Source organism: Lissotriton vulgaris, chromosome 2_1 (genome assembly GCF_964263255.1).
Source record: "Lissotriton vulgaris chromosome 2_1, aLisVul1.2, whole genome shotgun sequence".
NCBI lineage: Eukaryota > Metazoa > Chordata > Amphibia > Caudata > Salamandridae > Lissotriton > Lissotriton vulgaris.
The window spans coordinates 405,353,934-405,370,741 of record NC_141687.1 but is presented as its reverse complement, the minus strand read 5'-3'; positions in this window follow the sequence as shown (position 1 = coordinate 405,370,741).

Here is a 16,808-nt window from a genome sequence, read left to right as displayed (position 1 = left end):
CTACCCTTTTACGACCCTCCTCCCTCCACCGATGAAACGTCGGGGACAGGCCGTCGGGTTGGAAGTCAGGGTTGTCTACAATAGGGGACAGTGGAGAGGGAAATGAGGTCCACCCCTTCTGCCGCGCAAGTTGATCCCATGCCTTGAGGGTCGGGGAGGTTACTGGAGGAGATTACAAACCACATGCCCTATGCTTGCGGGGCAGCCACATTTCACGCCAGATGTTGCGTCCAGCCACTGTCTGATCCATAAAATTCCAGTGCTTGCTGGACAGGGACCTATTCCATTTGACGATGTAGCGGAGACATGCCGCTTGGTGATAAGCACCTACTAGCGGGAAGCCCAGCCCTCCCTTCTCTTTCAAGGCGGTGACCAGTGCTGATGCAAGACGGGCTTTTTATTATCACACAGGAACTTATACAGGAGCCCTTGTAGTTTCTGAAGGACGCCTGGCCGAGGGCTAGCAGAAAGCATCTGAAAGAGATAAAGGATATGTGGGAGTACAGTCATCTTTACAGCTGCTAGTCTCCCGAACCACACCAACTTAAGACGTGTCCAGGCGGAGAGCGCCTTGGTGGTTTGCTCGAGTAACAGTGCATAATTGAGGGCGACTGTCTTAGAGATGGACGGGATCAGCCGTACGCCTAGATATGTAATGTCCGTATGGACCCATGAAAAAGTGTAATCCTGCCGCAAGTCCTGAATCTCGTCCTCGGGGATAGAGATGTTAAGAATTTGTGATTTTGTAAAGTTGACTTTAAGCCCTGCAACATCGGCAAAAGTAGTAAGTTCTTTGGACAGGTGCTGCAGAGTTGTCCGGGGCTATGTGAGCGAGAGAATGACATAATCGGCATACATACTGAGTTTATGTTGGTCAGCTCCAAATTTGATACCCATTATGTCAGGGTTGGATCGAATACTTTGGGTGAACGGCTCCATGTGGAGGGCAAATAGAAGTGGGGAGAGAGGGCAGCCTTGCCGCATGCCCCGGGCAATAGGAAAGAGGGTAGATCTACAACCATTAACCCGCACCGGCGCTATGTAGGAGGATAAGCTACAGACCCACCAGATAAAGTTATCCCCAAAGCCAAAGGAGCGTAGAACTGCGAAGAGAAACTCCCAGTCCACACGGTCAAAGGCTTTCTCTGCGTCAATTGAGAGAAAGAAGGCTTGGATGCGAGATCGATGGGTCAAGTCTATAAGGTGGGGGAGTCTCTTAGTGTTATTACCTCCCTGACGCGTCGGAATAAAACCGGATTGATCCGGGTCTATAAAGCTATCCATAAGCAGGCTAAGCCTTGCAGCCAAGATACTCGCAAATAACTTTGCATCTCTGTTAAGAGCGATATTGGGCTGTATGACCCACATTCTTTAGGGTCTTTCCTGGGTTTAGGGATTAGCGAGATAATCGCCTCAGACATTGATGGAGTCACTGCTCCAGTATCAAGGAAGGAGTTAAAAAGCTTTGTTAAAAAGGGAGCCAGCTCCACGCAGAATGACTTATAAAACAGCGCTGGAAAGCCATCCTGGCCTGGCGACTTGGCTACCTACCTTTAATTGCGCTATCACCGAGATGACCTCTTCGATGCGAAGCCCCAACAAGAAAGCCCAAAATCCCCGAAGACCCCAACCCAAATGCGGGCAGAAACAAAGAAACAAAACAGCAAAAATAGAAAGTTGAAAAATTTGACCGAGTTCATCTCAATGACCAAATGTACAAGGGGGCGAGGACATACTCAGTCCGAACCATATCGGACCGCACAAGTTCCTTTTAACAGAGAACAAAGTTACTAGTCACTGTCGGACTCCTCCCTCCCTCCAGCACCATTGATTAAGTCCACTAAGTTGCCAGAGTTGCGCAAATCACGGAGCATCAGAGCTGTCGGTGACCTGTGACACCAACGCAAGGGCAGCCTCTCTCTCGCCCTGACTAGCCGAGGTGTCCGGTTTGGAGGTAGGCAATGACCTCCCAACTCGTCGCCACTCCGATGAGCGACAGCGACGCCGGGGAAGATCTTTCTCAGGCGATGTAGAGGGTCGGTCTAGGCCCAGGACAGCATATGCGTCTTCTAGGGAGCAAATTTGCAGGAGTTTGCCATTGAACTTAAAGATGAGGCGGAATGGCTGTCTCCAAGAGTAAGGGATGCTCCGGTCTCGCAGGTGACTAGTGATAGGCTTAAACGCTCTACGCTTAACTAGAGTGGAAGCAGCCAAGTCCTGGTAGAAAGCAGGTGCTGACCCCGGAATTGCACCAGCTGTAAGTCTCTGGCCATGCGGAGGATCTTCTCCTTGAGTTGGAAGTAGTGCACACAGACTAAGATATCTGAGGGTCGCCTTGGGGCCCATGGGAACCCCACCCTATGCACCCAGTCCATTTGAATCTCCTGAGTCTCGTCTTCTCCGAGGATCTGCTGGAATAGGGGAGCAATGTAAGCCCGAAGATCATCTCCCTCTTCTCACCATGGAACTGCCCGGATCATATGTTATTGCGTCTGGAGCGGTTCTCCAGGTCCTCCGTATGCGCCTGAAGGTCCAGATTTTGATCTTTGAGCCATATCACCTCTTGTTGAAGCTGGTGCAGGTCGTCCTCTCTACCCAGATCATGCTCCTCTAAGGCCACGACTCTTTCATTGATGGCGTTGACATCCCGTCTAACTTCTCTAAGATCCGAGGAGAGATGGGAGCGCAGCTCCTGTATATCTTCCTTGATGGCCGTGAACAGCTCAACCATAAAAGCTTTGGTTGCCGGCGCATCTTCGTCTTCTGCCCGTGGGGCCTCAGCATCTGGCTGGGAGGCAGAGCATTCTGTTCCTTTTTGCAGGAAGTCTTTCGGTGGCTTGTCCTTTCGGCCTCTGGTTGACGACATGGCTAGGCCGAATTCTCGGGGCGTGCTAGGAGCTATCGCCGAGTTATTTGCTTGTGACGCAGAGTCTTCCCCACCAGATAACTGCACACCAGCCCAGTCAGACGGAAAAGCGCGTGTTAACTGCTGCGGTGAGTCGCCGCGAGGTCCCTGTGCCTAGGCTCTATAGCTGGGCAAGTGCTCCAGCCACTAGGCTCTTGACCACCCGGACATCCTGTGCGCTGAAAGGCGGTACAGGTTATCAGCAGGGCCGCCAGACAAAGGAGGAATCAATAGCTCATCACACCAAGCTGGGGGGGGGGAGCAGCCACAAGAAGCACTCAGTGAAGCAGCGCTCCAGGGCCCAGGACGCGTGGGGGAATGGAAGGGGTCTCGGTGCAGCCAAACGCAGGGTGTTGCAGTGTCCAAGCTGTGGGTGTAGCACTCCGATAGGGGGGGAGATCGCTACTGGGCAGCTAACCCGACTTCTCCTTCACCACATACCTCCCCATCCGCCAAGCTCAAGTCTGGAGGCGAGGTGCAGGAAACCAAAGCTGAAGACCACCAGAAACCAAACATTGGTTAAATAGAAGAGAACATGCCCCCAGCTGATTGCTCCACGAGCACCGAGGGTGCGTGTCCCTCACTGCCTAATATAGGCGTGGGGTGGAGCCACCTTATGCCACAAAGCAAGGTCCCAGTCCCCTCAGTTACACCACCACCCGTCGACCTACAGTCCGAGCACAGGCCTCCCCACAGCCAAGGTCCAGGAGTCAAGGCATCAGGGCCCCACAATTCTCATAATGGGCACTGCCAGCGGGAGTCTCCGCACAAACGGGTTCAGACCAGCAGAGAACGCGCACTTCAGCAGCTACTCCGGCTCCCCGCTCGCCGCCACACCAGGCCTTCGAACTGCCAGCCGGAGGAGGGGAAGAGACACAAATCAGCCACCGATCCCGCTACCTGCCCTACGCCGGCATAATCACTGTCCGCTGACACATGGACTGAGCGCCACTCAGGGGGTATCAGCACACCGCCCCTGTACTCCTCACCTCGCTCACACCGGAGGGGCGGCCATCTCGTCCGGCAGGGTTTCGCAGGCCTCCCAGAAGCCGGGCTCTCACGGAGGACTGTTCTGCCTCACCAGTGTCTCACCTCACTCTCTGGCCACCAAAGCCGGCGACGTGGTCAGGGCCCGCCGCACACCCGGGCCACGGCAGGAGCCTGGAGGGTCGCGGGCAGGCCAACCCGGGAGGGACAAAATGGCTGGCGCCACACGCTGTTCTTCAGCTCTCGTCCCCCGCAGGCACAGCGATCCCGGGTACCGCCACCGCACAGCGCACCAGGAAGGTGGCCCGACACTGACCCCTCGAATCCGCTGCCGCCCATGTCCGCCAGCCCTGCCGACCATTACAGTCAGAGATCCTTGTGAGATCCGCCGGGCCGCAGCAAGGCCGGGGTCGGGCAGACCGTTCTTGGGTCGGGACCACCGAGGGGTTAAAAAAAAGCCTGTCACTAGTACCAGAACAGTTGCATGCAACTTTCCTTTCTTCGGTAAGTACGCCCCCTTTCTGCGTAATTTAGAATGTAAGTTCTTCCAAAATTCAGGAAACCTAGAATCGACTGTAAGTTTTTCAGCGTTTTTGGAGGCTGGAGAAACGCACATTTTTCTAAAAAGTTGTCTGCCAGGCCTTTGCCTTCACTTGAAAGCTCATATCCTAAGAAAAGGACATTGAGGTGGGCAATCCTTGATTTCTTAAAATTGAATTTGTAGCCCTCAGAGGCAAAGCCCAGTATAATGGTGTTCACTCTGTTCAAGTGCCTCTCCACATCATCGTCTGTCAGATAGATATCATCGACATATGACAATGCCTCGTCATCATAAGTTTGTAGTAACTCTGTTACTCTTACTGAGAATAACCCGGGGCTGTTCTTGAACCCTTGAGCGAGTCGACAGAAGTGACGCTGGGTCCCCATTATTGAGAAAGCTGTCAAATACCTACTTTCATGTGCTATGTTTTGACAAAAGAAACCTTTAGAAATGTCTAAGGTGATTTTATATTTTTTTACGCACAATGTTATTCATTAATGCTGTACTATGTGCATTTTGTATTTTAGGTGTCTGTAATCCAAAACGATATGTATTGTCTGGTTTGGAGACAGGAAACAAAGGATTGTTCATTGATGAGGTGCATGTTTCAATCACCCCTTGGTATTCAAGTTGTTCTTAGATCTCCCTGACCTGTGTTTTTTTAGCTTCTTGCTTAGTTGGGTACTGCCTTTGTGCAGTTGGTTGATTTTTTAACTGGATTTTGTGGTGAGGTGAGTCCTCATCCCATCCTACATGATTTTTGTATAATGCTGGAGCCTAGGCCACTGCCCATTTCCTGGCATAAGTATATTTTAAATGTACTTGAACATGGTTGGCGAAGGCTGGCATAATTATGTCTTTGCCATGTGGGCACTCCCTGACAAATTCCAGTGGCCAGTCCTGTTCTGCTAGAAGTATATCATAACCCTTTGAAAGTCTCTCCCAAAAGAATGATTTCACTTTTCTTGTTTTGTCTCCCTCCACCGGGAGTGTTATTTCATATAACTTTTGTGGAGAACTAACCCTGGTGTCTACAGTCTCAACTTGTATAAGCTCATTCAAGTCCACCGTCTCCAGAAGTTCCTTCAGGTTCTGGCGAGCTATTGTTACTTCTGCTGGACTTTCCAGCATTCTCCGCTCTTGAGTTGTGTTCTCAGAATCCTCGGCATGTCTGATATTCAGACCTGCAACTTTCTTTTTGGAGAATTGAGGTTTTGGTTTGTTTTTCTGAACATGTTGATCGTCTTTGGACTTAACACGTTCTTCCTTTTGATCTGACCGTCTTCTTCTTTCGGATATCTGTAACGATATCTGAAAGGTACGAGAGGAACGTGTATCAGTATCTTGATATATATCAGGTTTTCTCAAATTATTCCTATTTCTGAGGTTATACCTCCTTTCAGAGGGCTCCTTTTGAGGAGACCTACCTCGGGATTGAGAACGTTTCTCTTTTGAATGTTGTTTGATATTTTCCCACTTATTTTTAGATGTAGGATTGTGTTTAGTAGAGTCCTTTTTAGGACCTTCAGACAGTTGTGGTTTAACTGGTTTCCCACCCAAACTGTCAATGCCTAATTTTTCATAGGATTTTTCGATTATTCTGGCTAGTTCTTGTTGTTGTTCTGTTACATCAAATTCCCTTAATTTCTGGTGGATCGCCACTGATGCTGCCTCTCCTTTAATATTAGATAATATTTTTGTTGAGACCTGGTCGAAATTTTTCAGTAATTTCATACCTAAATTCAGAGCAGGCTCTGCCCCATATTCATTTTGAATTTGTTTCAGGACATCAGTTATTACCACCATAACAGGAACACCATGTGTTTTAGTATAGATGGCAGCAAAGACTGTGTCCCAAGTGGTGCAGTCTTCTAGATGTGGTGTGATCCCCATTGGCAAGCAGATCATTAAGATTCTGTGTTTATCATAAGGGCTAATATCAGGAAATACTGCTTCGATTTGAGTAGTTTTTTGAGCTATCCAGAATGGAATTTGTTCACGTTTTGTGGGCATTTTACCCATGACTGCGTGTAAAGTCTGTGGAGTAATTTGTAGTGTATTCCCCTGGTTAGAGGATTGTTTTGGAACAGCTAATGATGGTTTGACTGTAAAAGACCCCATAACATATTGGACCAATTGTCTGTAAATTTTGATGAACTCTTTCAGTTGAGCAAGTAATTCTACATCTGACATGTCTTCAATGTCAGGATGAGGTGTATAGCCGGCTAAAATTGGCCATGTAGCTCCTGGTCTACCTAGTGGACCGAGCCTGGTAATATGATTGAACTGTTTTAAGGTGCCTTTAAACCTGAGATTATGCTCCTGGTATGTGAGTGGAATTTCAACATCCTCAAAAGGAATATATTCCACAGGTGGATCATCTTCTTTGTAGAAGTAAAACAAATGTGTTACTGGATTTGATTCTGGGAATACTTTCTGTGAAATAGAATACCTCTGTCTGAAAAGATTCATGTGCCTGTATCAATAAAACTGCTCTACCACCTCTCGGTGTTAGGCAATGTTTTATAAGTTTTAGAGTGATGGTTCTCCTTAAATTTGGAGGGATGTCTATAGCATCTTCATCGGTTTCATTAAAACCTGTAAAATAAAAATCTGCTGCAACTTGGTTGGTTACAGCCCCACCGGTCCCGGTGTTGTCGTTATCGGACATTGTTTAATGAAAAATGCAGAGCAAGTTTCAAGGGAACAAAGATAAGGTGCACAATATTTTTGGAACACTGTATCCTTCAATGTTGAACAAACTAAACAGCTAATACATAGGATTTTATTCCTACTCAGCTATGGCGGATATTATCCCTTACCCACTCCAGACGTCTTATTGAGTTTTATGAGTAGGGGTGTCTGAGAAAAGCACGACTGAGTTACTTCAGTATCTAGCGTTAAATTAGTGCCTTACCAAACCGTTGGGCGCCATGTAGTGTAGTTCCTATTTCCTTTATAGGCTCTGCGCATTGGAATAATATACATTATAGTTTTGGCATAGGACTGAGGTCAGTATGCCTCTATCGAGTACATTAAACTTAATTACTTGTGTGTGCCAGCTAACTAAGAGGTCACTAGAAACTTCTGGAATGAACAAGAAGGAATTACTTTCTGACAACCGCATAAATATGACAACTTTGTTTCCCTTAGAATCGGAACAGTTCTCAGAATCATGGAAACAATAGATAACAGTTTCACTAAGTCAATCGTGCATGCTTCATGAGTTACACAGAAATAGATAGACGGGCGTTTCAATAAAAAGGGTTTATTGAACAGTCTTATTTCTCGTGCAAGAGATATGAACTGCTACAATCGTAAGACAGAATGCGAAGTAGATTACGTACAGCGTTAGCAGTAAGTTGAAATAATACTGCAATAGCATGGTTTGTAACTATGACATATATTCATAAATACATACATAAAGAACACAGGCTAAAATGTGAATACTCGTCTGTTGCTTCTAAATAGTTCTAACCCAGTGTACCTAACCTAAGTGTAGTACGAGGTAAGAAGTAGGTGCTGTTTTCTAAAGTATAGCTAGCTATAGTTTATTATTGCCAAGAGTCCCTCTAGGATCTAGTCTGCTCCATACCTTAGAATGAGAGAGGTTGGAATCTCTTTCCGGGTCTTGATCTCTAACACCCCGCGAAGGAAGTCAGAAACACTGGAGCTGGATTCTCTGCGAGGAGGATGACAGCGTCTGATCAGTGCGTCTGGCAGGGGCTCGAATTCCGTCTGAACTTGCCGTGGTGAGCCGTATCCAACTGTGTAGCCAAGCCGTGGTTTGCCAGGGTAGGCAAAGGTATATTGATACCTAGAAGGTGCTTTGAAATGCTAGCATTGACATAAAGGCGGGCAGAGGAACGTCATGAATTAACCCCTTAAGGAATAGTTGTTCATGCATAATAAATGATTTCTTGGAGAATTCAATAATCCAAGCAGGGAAAGTCCCAAAGGCTTAAGAGTCTGGTTTCTAAGAACTAGTTGTGACGTGGGATGGACAGATGTAGGTGACCATGCCTGTATTTGGTTAGCATGGCTAATGCCTAAAGAAGGACTGAGATTTCTATGCCTAAGTAAGAGCAATGAGAGTTGTGCCTATATAAGGGCATGATTCTGGAAACCAATATATGAGTATTTAAATCGAAACACAACATTACCCCACCCCGCTCGCCAATTCGCCTCCCCGCTCCTGCCTCCCAGATGCTCCTCCCTCCCATCTCTCTTTATATGGAGGCCGTGCAGCGGTGAAATGAGCGACCCTTGACACTGCTTGCTTGGTAGGCCGCTCCCCACACCGCTGAGCACCACCTGTGCATCCATGCCTCTGGAGCCTCGCTGGTGCCGCTCTGTGAGTTCGCCGCTCCCCCCCTGCCCTACCGCTTGCCTGTGTTTGCTGACTGCATTTTCTGCCTAAATTTCCTGACCTTATTTTGCCTCTTCCTTCTGTCACAGTGCATTTTACTGCCTAAATTGCCTTCTGTTTTTTGCCTCTTCTTCTGTTATGCCTCTGCTCCGTTTTTCCCTTTGGACTTCCGTTCCCCATTCCCGCCCCTGCTCCCCTGTGGCCCCGCCCCCCACTTGCCCATTCACCGCCCGCTCACGCCTCCCAGGTGCTCCTCCCTCTAACCTCCCCTTATATGGAGGCCGCGTAGCGGGCGCGTGCAGCGGAAGTGTCTAAGGCAAGCCCGTCTGTGCACGTCTGCACCTGGACCGTGCCCAGCACCAGAACCTCTCGCTCCTGCAAACGCGACGTCGACCGTCTCCGTTACGATGCATGCACCCTTATCGCACTCAATACCAGGCGATCACACACCTTCTTCCAGGCTGCCCCGGAGGGCACCCAAGGACCCTTCACCTGCCGGAACTGCAGCTCCACCAGCATTCAATCCACAACCCCACCAACCGCAAAAGAACTCAACCACCTCAACTACATTCTCCCCAACACCTGCTCCGCCTGCAAACACACCGTTGAACTCTGGGACCTACTGGACTCCACCTCGCCAGACATCGCCTTCCTTACGGAGACCTGGATGAACCCCTCCTCAACTCCCGACATCGCCAAAGCCATCCCTGACTGCTACAAGATCGCCCGCAGGGACTGCACCAATGGAACAGGAGGAGGAATCGCCATCGTCCACAAGAACACTCTCAGAATCTCGACCAGCACCGACGACACCCTTAGCACCGCCGAACACCTTCACTTCCAGATCCACACCAACCCCAACACCACCCTCAGAGGAACGCTCATCTACAGACCCCCGGACCCTGGCCACAGTTCAGCAACACCATCGCCGACCTCATCAGCTCACACTCCCTCGCCTTCAGCCAAACCACCGTACTCCACTGGACGGACCATCGCTGCATCCATTTCTCCTTCCCGAAACCCACCACGCACCACCGCACCCACCAGATCTCTCACCACTGCTGAATCAAAGTCACCGAAGACCAGCTCACCACCACCCTCGCCCAGAGCTCACCCGCCGATACCACCGACCCGACACTGCCGCCCACAACCTCAGACAGTGGATCGAAGACTGTGCCAACACCCTCGCCCGATCAAGAAACCCTCCAACATCCACACCAGCAGGAAAGGCAGCTGGTTCTCTGAGGAACTCCAGGCCTCCAAGCAAGCCTGCCGAAAACTGGAGAAGAAATGGCATCACGAACAGACACCAGACAGTTACACGGCCCTCAAGAATGCCACCCGCAGACACCACCAGCTCATTAGAACAGCCAAAAGGACCTCCTTCAAAGACCGCCTAGACAACAACGCACACAAGAGCAAAGAGCTCTTCAACACCGTGAAGGAACTCTCCAACCCCAGCTCCAACACCAATGACATTCCACCTTCGCAAGACCTGTGCGACTCCCTTGCCACCTTCTTCCATCGGAAGATCGCAGACATCCACAACAGTTTCATCATCTCGACCACCGAGACCTCCATCCCCATGACCACTCTCAGCACCTACCCTCTGCTCACCAGGACCAACACAAATGACGATGACATAATCAAGACCATGAACACCATTCACTCTGGCTCTCCATCAGACCCATGCCCACACCACATCTTCAACAAAGCCAGCACACTATAGCACCCCATCTCCGGAAAGCCATCAACATCTCCTTCGAGACAGCCACCTTCCCGGAGAGCTGGAAGCACGCCGAGATCAACGCCTTACTCAAGAAACCAAAGGCCGAACAAAATGACCTCAAGAATTTCCGACCGATCTCCCTGCTCCCGTTCCCGGCGAAGGTAATCGAGAAGACCGTCAACAAACAACTGACCCGCTACCTCGAGGAGAACAGCATCTTGGACCCGTCCCAGTCCGGGTTCCGCAGTAACCACAGCACTGAAACCGCCCTCATCGCCGCCACCGATGACATCAGGACCCTGATGGACAACGGTGAGACCGCGGCCCTCATCCTCCTGGACCTGCCAGCCGCCTTTGACACCCTCTGCCACCGCACCCTACGCACACGCCTCCACGACGCCGGGAACCTTGACAAGGCTCTGGACTGGACCACCCCCTTCCTCTCCAGCAGAAGCTAGAGCGTACGCCTCCCCCCCTTCCGCTCCGAAGCCTCCGAGATCATCTGCGGTGTACCCAAAGGCTCATCCCTCAGCCCGACTTTATTCAACATCTACATGGCCCGACTGCACAACCTCAACATCATCTCCTACGCCAACGACACCCTGCTGATCCTCTCCCTCACCAAGGACCCCCTCACCGCCAAAACCAATCTCCACAAAGGAATGAAAGTCGTCGCCGAGTGGATGAGGAACAGCTGCTTGAGACTCAACTCGGACAAGATAGAAGTCCTCATCCCCGGCACCACACCCTTGGCCTGGAACGACTCCTGGTGGCCAACCGCAAGAACACACACTGACCACGCATGCAACCTGGGATTAATCCTCGACTCCACCCTCTCCATGTCGAAACAGGTCAACGCCGTCTCATCCTCCTGCTTCAACACCCTCCGCATGCCCCGCAAGATCTAGAGGTGGATCCCCACCGAAAGTAGAAGAACGGTCACCCAGGCCCTCGCCAGCAGCAGGTTGGACTACGGAAACACCCTCTACGCTGGAGCCCCGGCCAAACTCCTGAATGACTACAACGCATCCAGAAAGCCTCCGCATGCCTGATTCTCGACATTCCTCGCTGCTGCCACATCACACCCCACCTGAGAGACCTGCACTGGCTTCCTGTCAACAAGAGGATCACCTTCAAGCTCCTCACCCATGCACACAAGGCACTCCACAACACCGGACCATCATACCTCAACACACGACTTACCTTCCACACCCCAAACCGCCAGCTCTGCCCGCCGACCTCGCCCTATCCACCACCCCCGCATCCGAAGAGCGACATCCGGTGGCAGATCGTTCTCTTACATCACCACCAAGACATTAAACACCCTCCCCATCCTCCTACGGCAGACCCAGGACCTGCTCACCTTCAGAAGACTACTCAAGACCTGGCTCTTTGAGCAGTAGCAGCACCCACCACTACAAATTTCCTGATTGATTGATTGATTGAAAGCATGTTTGCACACCATTGGGTACATGGGCCACATGACACTCCCTACCTATATCTAGAGAGAAATGCAGCTGACCCGCTCACACTGCCCCAGATACTATTCCGACGACCATCTAGACGACAGCATGTTTTTGACTTGTTAGCTACTAAAACAGAGGCCTAGCCAGTGTTGTTACGTATGCAGGCAGGGGCCTTCATTTACGCACCAGAGATCCCTTTGCACTGGTGTTTGTGGTTCCCCCTGGGACAGGATGGAGAGAGAGACAGGCCATATGCATGATGGGAATCTGGTAGATGGGGGACTTTTTCAAAGAGGGGTGGTAAGCAGCTGGGAAGCACTTCAGAGGCAGGAGTCCCAGCCATCAGGAATAGGCAGGTTCCACTTCCTCAGGGCACGGCATACCTGGCAAGCCCTCTTGGGGGATGACATGATAGAGCAGCAGGCTATGGGTGCCATAACCACACACTTTATTCCAGTATGCAAGAAACCCGTCGGGCAGGAGTACTGAAAGCCAGGCTGGATTGGCAAACAGATTTAGGCACTCCACTTAGCGACAAAGAATGGCAATACTGTTGTGTTCGCACCAAAACTGTCTCTCTGAATGGTAGGTATAGACTTATCCACTACAAAGAGCCAACTACACTCAGGAAAGGCAATACAGATATAGGTTGATAGAGAATTGAAAGTGCCAGAGATGTGGGAGCGAGGAAGCAGGCTTTTGGCATCTGGCTTGTCAGTGCCCCAGGATAAAGTCATTCTGGTGCACAGTATTCCAAGAGTTCGGAACCATCATAAGTACTGATCTGGAGCCAGACCCTAAGATGGCATTGTTGGGATTGGATCTAAGTGTGGAAAAAGCTGCACGCCCCCTAGTAGCCATTGGCCTTCTCTTGGCCGAGCGACCTGTGGTTATGAGATGGGTCTGAGGCACTCTGCCGACAATAAAAGAGTGGCACACAGACATGCTTTACTGCAACACACAAACAGATGCATATAATGAATTACTCCTCCCCACCAGTAGACCCAAAAGCTGTTGGGGTCCCCAGGAAATCATCTGCCTCAAAAGCACTCAAAACCCTGCACTGGTTACCCATCCACAAAAGAGTGCTTTTTAAGATCCTGCTCATCACTTTCAGAGCCTACCACCAGTCAGGACCCACATACCTGTCCCAAAGGTTTGTAAGATACACTCCCCCTCGATCACTCAGATCATCCAACCTCAACCTACTTGCAGTTCCCAGATTCAGACTAACCACGAAAGGCGGAAAATCCATCGGAGTACTGGGAGCCAGGGCCTGGAACAAGCTCCCGCCTCAGATGCGCCTGATACAGTCAGAAAAACTGTTCCGGAAAATGCTCAAAACTTGGATTTTCAATACTGAAGACTCATCCTGCTTAGCTTTAATCTAATTCCTTCCTTCACCTATAGACCTTGCTCTATCATTAGGATCCTCCCCAGCAGCCGCCCTATTTTCCTTCCCTGTTGAGACAGCGATGTCTAGCGCCAAGATGCTCCCTGGAGTGTAAGCGCGCTTTAGAAAAACCCTTTCACATTCACATTCACATCAAGCATACATCCTCAGTAAAGACACGAGTACAGGATCCGATAACACTGCAGAAATCAACATTGATGTGGTACAGGGAACGAGAGGAATGGGTTTTTCTAGAGTATGAGGAATGAGGGAGTATCACTGAAATATGTATGCAACATGTTGACGTGGAAATGTGAAAAGCCAAAATGGGACTGTTGTCATCCAAATTACGAGTAATAGTGTCGGTTCTTAGACATGATGAAAATGCATATGTTCCAGGAAGGAATCCATTTTCTTGTTACCTTGCTAAATAATAGATTCGAAAGATGTATCATGTACTGTTATGCCTGGTCACGATGTTGAGTTTAGGAGCAGTGGTTATTTGTACATCTCTGAATTTGTGGTACCCATACTTGCAAATGATTTTTATGTCTTCATTCTTACACACTGGCTTACATTTGGAAGGCAGAAAATGCAGCAAAATCCAATTGGTTATAACAAATGTCCTACTATTCTATGCTTCCACATGTCTTCCGATAATAAAGGAACCTCACTTGTGTGGATAGGCCTTGTGCCTGGGGAAGGAAGGGGCCCAAAACACAACATGGACACATCACATTTTCCCACAGAAAACGGGTCCGTTTTTCTCTCGACGGGTAGCTCTGCATTTTGGGCCCTAGCTCAGCTAGCACCTAGGGACTCCTAGCAAACTTCCACATTTTTAAAAATGAGACACCTGGGAGAATCCAGGGTAAGGTGACTGTTGCATTTTTGCTTTTCCACTGCTTGTTTATTTTACTGTGATTACCTCATTGTGCTGGAGCCTGGAATGTGTGATGCGTGCCTGCATCTTACATCCTTGGTTCCAGATTCTGTCCCAACTGTGATATTACCTTGTACCTGTTACCTAATGGATGTGCTGTGCTTCCCTCTACTTAACTTGGAATAAATTACCATTTTTATACAAAGAAGCTTCTTACTTTTTTACACTGGCGACGACGGACCTTCATCTATTTTCTGCCACATCTCTTCGAAGCACAGGAGCAGAAATTCAAAGAATCCACGTTATCAACCTCGTAAAGCTCTTGACCTACTTCAGAAGTGAAGCGGAACTCTCTACATGGATTTTCCTTCAAATCCGGTCAAGCTGCGCTAAGTATTTTGCCTTTTAAAGATTTCTTCGTGTTTTCTTGTTTCCTTCGTCAAAAACGGCATCTGCCCTACGTTAGCAAACACCGAAGCTTAATCCTATCAGCTGCATTTAATGCCTGCCGTCTCCTATTGGCTACTGGTAACCTGCCTTTATGCGCTTATCCAATCGGCTTTGGCCAGCCTTCGCCATCTCTCATTGGCTGCTGACAACCGGCCTTTGTGTGTCATCGCGCGTCATCGCGTATGATCGCGCATTGCTTCACGCAGGCTTACTGTGTTTCCTTGACAACGTAATTCCCGAGTGCGAAGGCTTTCCGCATCGGTTTCCTTAGCGGCAGAGTCACCGTGTTTGTATTACACGAAGGATTTCTTCGTTTTCAGTGAGAAAACGCTTGTCTATCATTTCCTTTCAACTGGAAACATTAAGGTACTGTTTGAAAACATTAAGGACATTAAGGTACTGTTTGAAAACATTAAGGCACTGTTTTACACTCTCAGTGACTTACATTATTTGACTCAAGACTGTTTTCACGTTCTAATATTTATATATTTGATCAAAAAGACTGTTTTCACGTTCTTACTCTTTGTGGAAATCTTCAGTGGATGTTTATGCTCCTTTATTAGACTGCCATCTACTGGATATTTTTGGTATTTTTTTTTATTTTTTTTGCCTCTTGTATTGTTCTCTGGCAATTATTTGACTATTATTTTAACATGCAATTTGATCCGCCATCTAAGTTTTTACAGTCTAAGGGTGATCCACCTATTCCATGGGCAAGATGGAAGGAGGAATTTTTTACACATCTCAAATCCATGGATGGAGAACGTATGTCTGCAGAGAGAAAAAAGAACATATTTTTACACTGTCTTGGCTCAGAAGGGCAATTAGTCTTCAGAACATTACCGCCTGTAAGATCTGGGGGTGACACTAGTGTTTATGATGAAGCTGTGGCGAGAATTGAAGGGAGGTTCAAGCCTGTTACTAGTGTCGCTTTGAATAGATTTAAGTTTTTATACCAGGGTTCAAGACGAAAAAGAATGTTTTGATGATTTCCTTACAGCTCTACGTGCATTGTCATTACATTGTAATTTTGGCCTTATGACAGACGAAATGATCAGAGATCAGATCATTGTGCATGTAAAGAATAAGAAAGTTCAAGAGCAATTATGGATCTTAGGTGATCCTAGTTTGGAAATAGCGATTAGTACTGCTAAGGCTCTTGAACAGTCCGATAAGTGGATAAAAACATTAGATAAAGCATCTACTGCTTCCACCTCTTCAAGTAGTTCTACTTCTGCTAGCGAAGTCAATGTTGTCAAACCCCAGGAACAAAGAAATGTTGCACCTTCCAACAAAAATGATGGGAAGACTAGACAATTCTTTTGTTTTAGATGTGGAAATCCTGACCACATTGCTTCCTTTCCACAATGTCCTGCTATTTCTAGACAATGCAATAAGTGTGGACGCCCCGGTCATTTTTCCAAAATGTGTAAAACTCCCGCAAGACCTTTCCAAGACACAAAGAAGTCTTCCTTTTCTTCATCTAAACGTTCTTCTGGTAATGTGTCATATATCAATGATGATGCATACAATGATCCTGATATTAAGGAGTTTGGTATTGTCATTGCTATACAGGAGTCATTTGACTTATCCCAAGCAGATACTCTTTCCTCCCCTAAAAGTCCTGTAACCATTTTGGGTAAAGTGTTAGAACTAATGGTGGACTCCTGTTCCCCTTGGACCATTATCACACACGAGTATTGTATTAAGTCCTTTGGAGATCTAATTGATGTTAATTCTTTATCGAAGCCTGATATACGTGGTTACAATTTTGATGGGTCCAAGATCAACATAATTGGCTTTAAGGAAGTTATGCTTACTATCAAAAATAGTTCTGCTAATGTGAAGCTTTATATTGCATGGAAAGGTGTGAATGTTTTGGGGTGGAGGGACCAAGCGAGACTTGGTGTCTCTCTAAATCCTAGACTTAAAGATCCTGTGTTAGTTTTAGCTATATCTGATGGTGATTCCACTGAATCATCTGAGTTCACTGAAATTTCTCGTGACTCCACAGAATCATCTGAATTCACTGAAATTTCTCGTGCCTTTCCCAAAGTGTTTTCTGACAAGTTAGGCAAATTGAAT